The following is a 5,366-nucleotide window of genomic DNA, read 5'->3' as shown; positions in this document are numbered from 1 at the left end:
CTGCGGACCCTCGGCCCCAGCCGTGCCCAGCCCGGCCAGAGCTGCCGGCGGGGGGCGGCCGGACCGGCCGGGAGGAGGCGGGGAAAGGGGCGGGCGAGGGGCGGGGGCGGCCCCGCGGGGCCTCCTCCCGTTCGGATCTCCCTGCCAGGAGCGCGGGGCAGCGGCGAACGCGGGGATGCGGCTGCGGGGCGGCCTCGCCCCACGGACACCGGGGCAGCAGCACCCCCGGGACCTCCCTGTCGCGACACGGGACCCCACACAGCGCGCTTCAAGGGCTTTTCTTTTTTTTTTTTTTTTTCAAGTGTCCTCCTTCTCGAAGGGGGAGCCGCAGTGGGGGAGTCGTGAATCATTTTTAGTCGCTGGGAAGGGTGTTTCCCCCGCCATTTGGAGGAAAAAAAGTTAAAAATCGCAATAAATCACCTAAATTTAACTGTCCTCTGGGTAATCCCGCGCTGGGAAGGCGGATTTATGCCCAGCATCACCACTCTCTCTGTTGGTGTGAACCCAAGTACAAGTGCTGCGGGGGAGCCACCACGAGCCCCTTTCCCACCTTCCTGAGATACCACCGGCCAAAGAACGAGGAGGAGGAGGAGGGAGGACGAAGCAGGGCTGCCCAGAGGTCTCATGGTGGCCGGGGAGGGAGGGAGGCCAGCTGGGGCCATCCAGAGGGTCTGTCCGTTTGGGGCAGCACATCAGACATTGGCAGCTGTCAGGGAATCATGGAGTTGTTTAGGTTGGAAAAGACCCACAGCCGCGTACCTCTGCACCCCATCCCCACAGAGAAGCTCAGGGTGGTGGGTGAGGGAGCAGGAAGGTGCTGTCCTGCCCTGCTGGGCTCGCTCCAGCCAGCACTGTGGTGGCCAGTTCATCACAGCTGCCCCACAACACACACATCCCATAAAATAACTCACCAGACCTCATGCAGCTGCCAAAACAGCAGAAGAGACAAGGTAACACTTAAAGAGCTGCCTATAAATTAGGTAAAAATAATTAATAATACATATAATATATTAACAGCATTTCTGTGACATGATATGGATAATATACATTAATATATAAATACCTCACGAATAATTCAGAGTGTTTCCATTTCATCAACAATCACTGGCCAATGTATTTACTTTATGGTAAGGATTATACATTTCATTATAAATGGCTTGCTGGGCATGTCAGCAACTTTTACATCTCCATTCACTTTATTATTAATGGTTTCCTGAACAGTAATGGCATAATAATGCACACAATGCAGCATGAATATTTGATGTGGCATCTATAGTCTCCCATTTATCATTTATAACAGGCTACAAAAACATTATAAAACATTTATTACAAATTTATAGATCACTTTATACTAAAACAAAGTTGTGTTATAAATACATTATTAATCCTTTATGCCTTTTATAGGAATCCCTTGTAATAAGGCCTTAGCATATGTTGCTGCACGACCATAGCAAGAGTGGTGTGGTGAGGGGGAAACACGGCACGGTGAGCCTGCTCCCAAGTCCTGGGCGTGTTCTGTGAAGGAAAACAGAAACATCTGCACTCAAAATTAATCAGACTACCAAGGGACCAATCACAAGAAATGCTGGATTAACTCAAAGTTGAGGTTTTTTACCCCTCCCTCAAAAAAGACGCTTGCCTTTGCGGCACCGGAGCCCTGAAAGCTGAGCTGTCCCACAATTCCACACCACCTTTTCATTAGATTAATAAAATTTGCATAATTTATGAAAAGCCATCCTCAGGTAACATAAGGCTTGGTGAGAAATAAAGAGGGTGTGCTGGGTTCAGGAAATGTATTTGTGGGGTTTCTTTCTGTAAATCCCAAAGACTGTTTAGCAGTGTGCATCCCCTGCCACGTTTGCAATAGATGTAGTACAGCACTGGGAAACGAGGAGAAGGAAATGATGTTTGAAAACGGAGTGGTTGCCAGTTGCTGTTCATACAAACAGTGAAAATCTGCTTCTGAGCACAGCTTTGACACAGCTGTACTTACCCCTTTCAGATTTAATGGCCCAGATGGGGCATGGTGCAGGGAATGAGACTTAGTTTTTTAAAAATATATTTGTTTAACATGACAATCTGTCTTCTGACGAACCCGGTTAATGAGTCGATGCAGTTAGTCCCTTCTCATGACCTCTGCTTTTGGAAGGGCAGCTGGGGCTGGGTGGCAGGGGATGCAGACCCATGGAGCAGAAAGCCAGGCTGGACTTGGAGAGCAGTTGTGATTTCCTGTGTATCACAGGCCACTATGTTCCACCTTGTCCCTCCCTCCCACTGAGCCCTGTTTTTGACCGAGTCGGTTGTACCACAAAGGGATCCAGGATTGCAGACACCAGAAGAAGAAACTTGGAGTTGCTGGCTCCAAGCTGTGCATCCCAGGAGAGGGTTAGGCTGGAGGTAGAGCCCTTGCTGCACCAGAAGAAGCAGGTCCACATTATACACTGAGGTGATTAAAATGACATCACTGAAGGAGTTTGCTAATGCAGTAAGAGTGTTACTGCTGGGCCAGTAATGCTTTCCAAAGTACAGGTATCAGAGCCTTGTGCAGTGTTCTTAGTTGGTGATTAAGGAGAGCTCTGTAGGAGTTTACAGTTATGATGAGTCTTTAATGCACCAACAGGTAAACTAACCAGCACTAGAGAGAGGAACAGGGCAGGAAGGGAGCAGAGCTGTCTACACAGCTGCCTACATATTACCCACAGCTGCTGTGCTGCCAGGATGTTCCTCACGGGATGATGGTTACAAATCCTGACTCTGGATTGTATTTTTCCTTTCTACAACTTTTCCTTTGAGGAGCCTTACATGTCCTTATCCTGTTTCGCAGACCTTGCCCCTGCTCACTGAGCTTTTCCCAGTGCTGCTGGGTGAGGTTTCCCACCTGCAGTGCACAGCTGGCTCATGGAGCAAAGCGCATCCTGGGAGCACAGTGCCTGCTCCCCTAGATCCCTTCCCAAGGCGTGTTTGGAAGCTTGTTGGAGCAGCATACCACAGACATGGACTGATTTATTCTTCTCTACTTACAGACACTTTTCTTTCTCTTTCTCAGTCCTTCCCAGTTCTCTTCCTAGATGCCAAACTGCAATGGAGAAATGCTGAGTGCTTCCTGACAGTTGTTATGACTGTGATTAGTGGGGATCACTCTCTGCCATCACCTCTAAAATTTATCCTGGATCCCATATGCAGCAGCGTGGAGTTTACCATTAGTAGAGAAAAAACCTTAAATACGTGACTAGGACCACCCTAAAGCCCAAAGAAAAACAACCAACATTTGTTAGCTTGAGGACTGGAAGACAGGAAGGGTCGATTCCTTGTATCAGACAATGCTGAGGCCTCATGAAGCTGAAAATCAAGTGAGGCTTTTTTTTTCATAAGAGAGAGTAACATCATAGAAAAATCACATCTTTTAACTATTGTGAGAAATTAGCTGATCAAACTGAGCTACTTCCTAATTTTGCCGCAGGCTGTGTGCAGGGCTGTTCACTCCCAACAATAGGAAGTGTGTATTGTAGCCAAGAGCTCTCATACATTCCCGTGCCAATGGCTTGTATTAAATTGAGGGATTCAAAACAAGAAGGAAAAAGTATGCATCTCATCAGTAACATGCCTCATCAGCTCTCTCTTCCCAGAAGGCAGCCAGGCTGACTCCACAGAGACAGAAAAGCCCAAAACAGGGAAAAGAAAGCCCCAACAATTTCACAGCTACTCACACAGAAATGCTTCTGCCTGATAACCCGCCTCTCCTCTGAGTCTGACTAGTTTGACCTGCAAAGGAGCAGAAAAAAAGTTATTACGAAATTCAAGTCTGAACAAGAATTTCCACTGAAAAAAGATGAAAGCGAAACGTGAAGTTACAGCAAAAGGCACTTTGGGAAAGTTCTCTGCGACACATGCCCCTGAGAAGCTCATAAATATAAATCCTTTATCCTAAAACCTCAAAGAAAAAAAACAGTGAGCATCAGAGCAAAGTGTGTCCTGTCTGTCAATCGAGTATAACACAATGTCACATCAAAACAGAAAAAAGTCTCTCTCCTTTGTCCCTCCTGCCTGCCATCCAGATGATTTGCTGGCTTTCCTGTCCCCTGAAACAGTGAGGTGAGGGACAGGCTCAGAAAGTTATTTCCAGAGGCTGATCACATCCTGCATCCTAGTCACCAGGTGAGAGGAAAAATAAAAAGGCCATAAACAGCAGCTTGGTGGGTCACCAGTCCCAGGGAGCTAAAAGCAGGTCTCCAGTAGTATTGGGGATGGTACTTATTTCAGAAGGAGATCTCCCCTTCTGTTCCGAGGAAGGGGAAACAGGTGGTGGTGATCCCCAGTCCTTGCACTGCCATGGCAGAGCGCTCCCTCCATCCCCTGGGAGCTGCAAATGTCACCATTCTGATCATAAAGCAAAAGCAAAGGTGTTTTGCTGATCAAAATTTGTTTGGATCACACGATTGGGAGAGGTGACCCCATGTTTATCAAGACATCACCACAGGAACAGGACCCACCCCGGAGCAGGAGCTGGCTTGGGCACTTGGAAATGCGTGTCTTATCAGTGGAGCAGAGTTTAAAACCTGTAAAGCCAATACAATTTGTTAGTCATTAACAGCGTGAACGTGCTGAAGCAAAAAAGCACTCTGCCTTTTCCAGGCCCTTTGTGGACATGAATAAGTGAAGCTTCTTTTTCCTGGTGGTGGGGGTAAATGAGGTCTTGTTTCACAGGAACATAAAGACACTTGCTCATCATTCAGCTTACTGTTGAACCCTGAAATCCAGCTGGAGCCTCATCTGGAAAAGAAGCTTGCTCTTACCTCAGGTTACTAACTTAATAGCAATAAAATCCTTGAGACAGAGTAATTCTAAAGGCCAGAACTTTCCACTTTTGCACTGAATTGATCTGACAAAGTACAAATTGCCTTGTTTTCACCCAGACCAAACCTGAAGCACTATGTGATTTATTTGGGGGAGAACAGGGACTCCCATAGAATATCTATGATAGTACAAAATCTGGACTCTCTCCAATCCTGTCCTAGCAGCCACTGGTGTCCTCCAAAGCCATCAGCACCTGCTTTTCCCTGTATTGCTGCCTGGTGTGGGGGGCACTACAAGCTCTGTGAGACAACTCGTGATAGATGTGGTTTGGGATGTCCCCTTCACCCTGTGCTGAGTGCCCTTAGAGGTCTCACTCCTCTCCAAAGACACTCCCAATAAAACTGTAAGCATCACTTTAGATTTTGAATCTCATTATTGGTTTGAAAAAAACCCAACAAAACAGAGAGAGTGAAAGGGAGGTAATATTATTACTCTTCTGGTATGTTTTCCATTATTTGCATAATTGTTTAATGCTAATAAGACAATTAGTGATTCTTACAGCTTAATAATTA

General features: G+C 46.9%; 1 long non-coding RNA gene across 1 annotated transcript; it reads right to left on the bottom strand.

Moving 5' to 3' along the window:
- Window positions 1-951: 951 nt before the first annotated feature.
- Window positions 952-4,756, bottom strand: LOC113967770. Its single transcript, XR_003534281.1, has 2 exons — window positions 3,708-4,756; window positions 952-1,515 (listed from the first exon to the last, which is right to left on the bottom strand). It is a non-coding gene; the product is annotated as an uncharacterized LOC113967770 (long non-coding RNA).
- Window positions 4,757-5,366: the final 610 nt, after the last annotated feature.

The sequence above is a fragment of the Neopelma chrysocephalum genome, unplaced genomic scaffold (genome assembly GCF_003984885.1).
Source record: "Neopelma chrysocephalum unplaced genomic scaffold, ASM398488v2 Primary Assembly neopelma1_65, whole genome shotgun sequence".
NCBI classification, from domain to species: domain Eukaryota; kingdom Metazoa; phylum Chordata; class Aves; order Passeriformes; family Pipridae; genus Neopelma; species Neopelma chrysocephalum.
The sequence above is the reverse complement of the archived record's forward strand: the minus strand, read 5'-3'. Positions and strand labels throughout refer to the sequence as shown.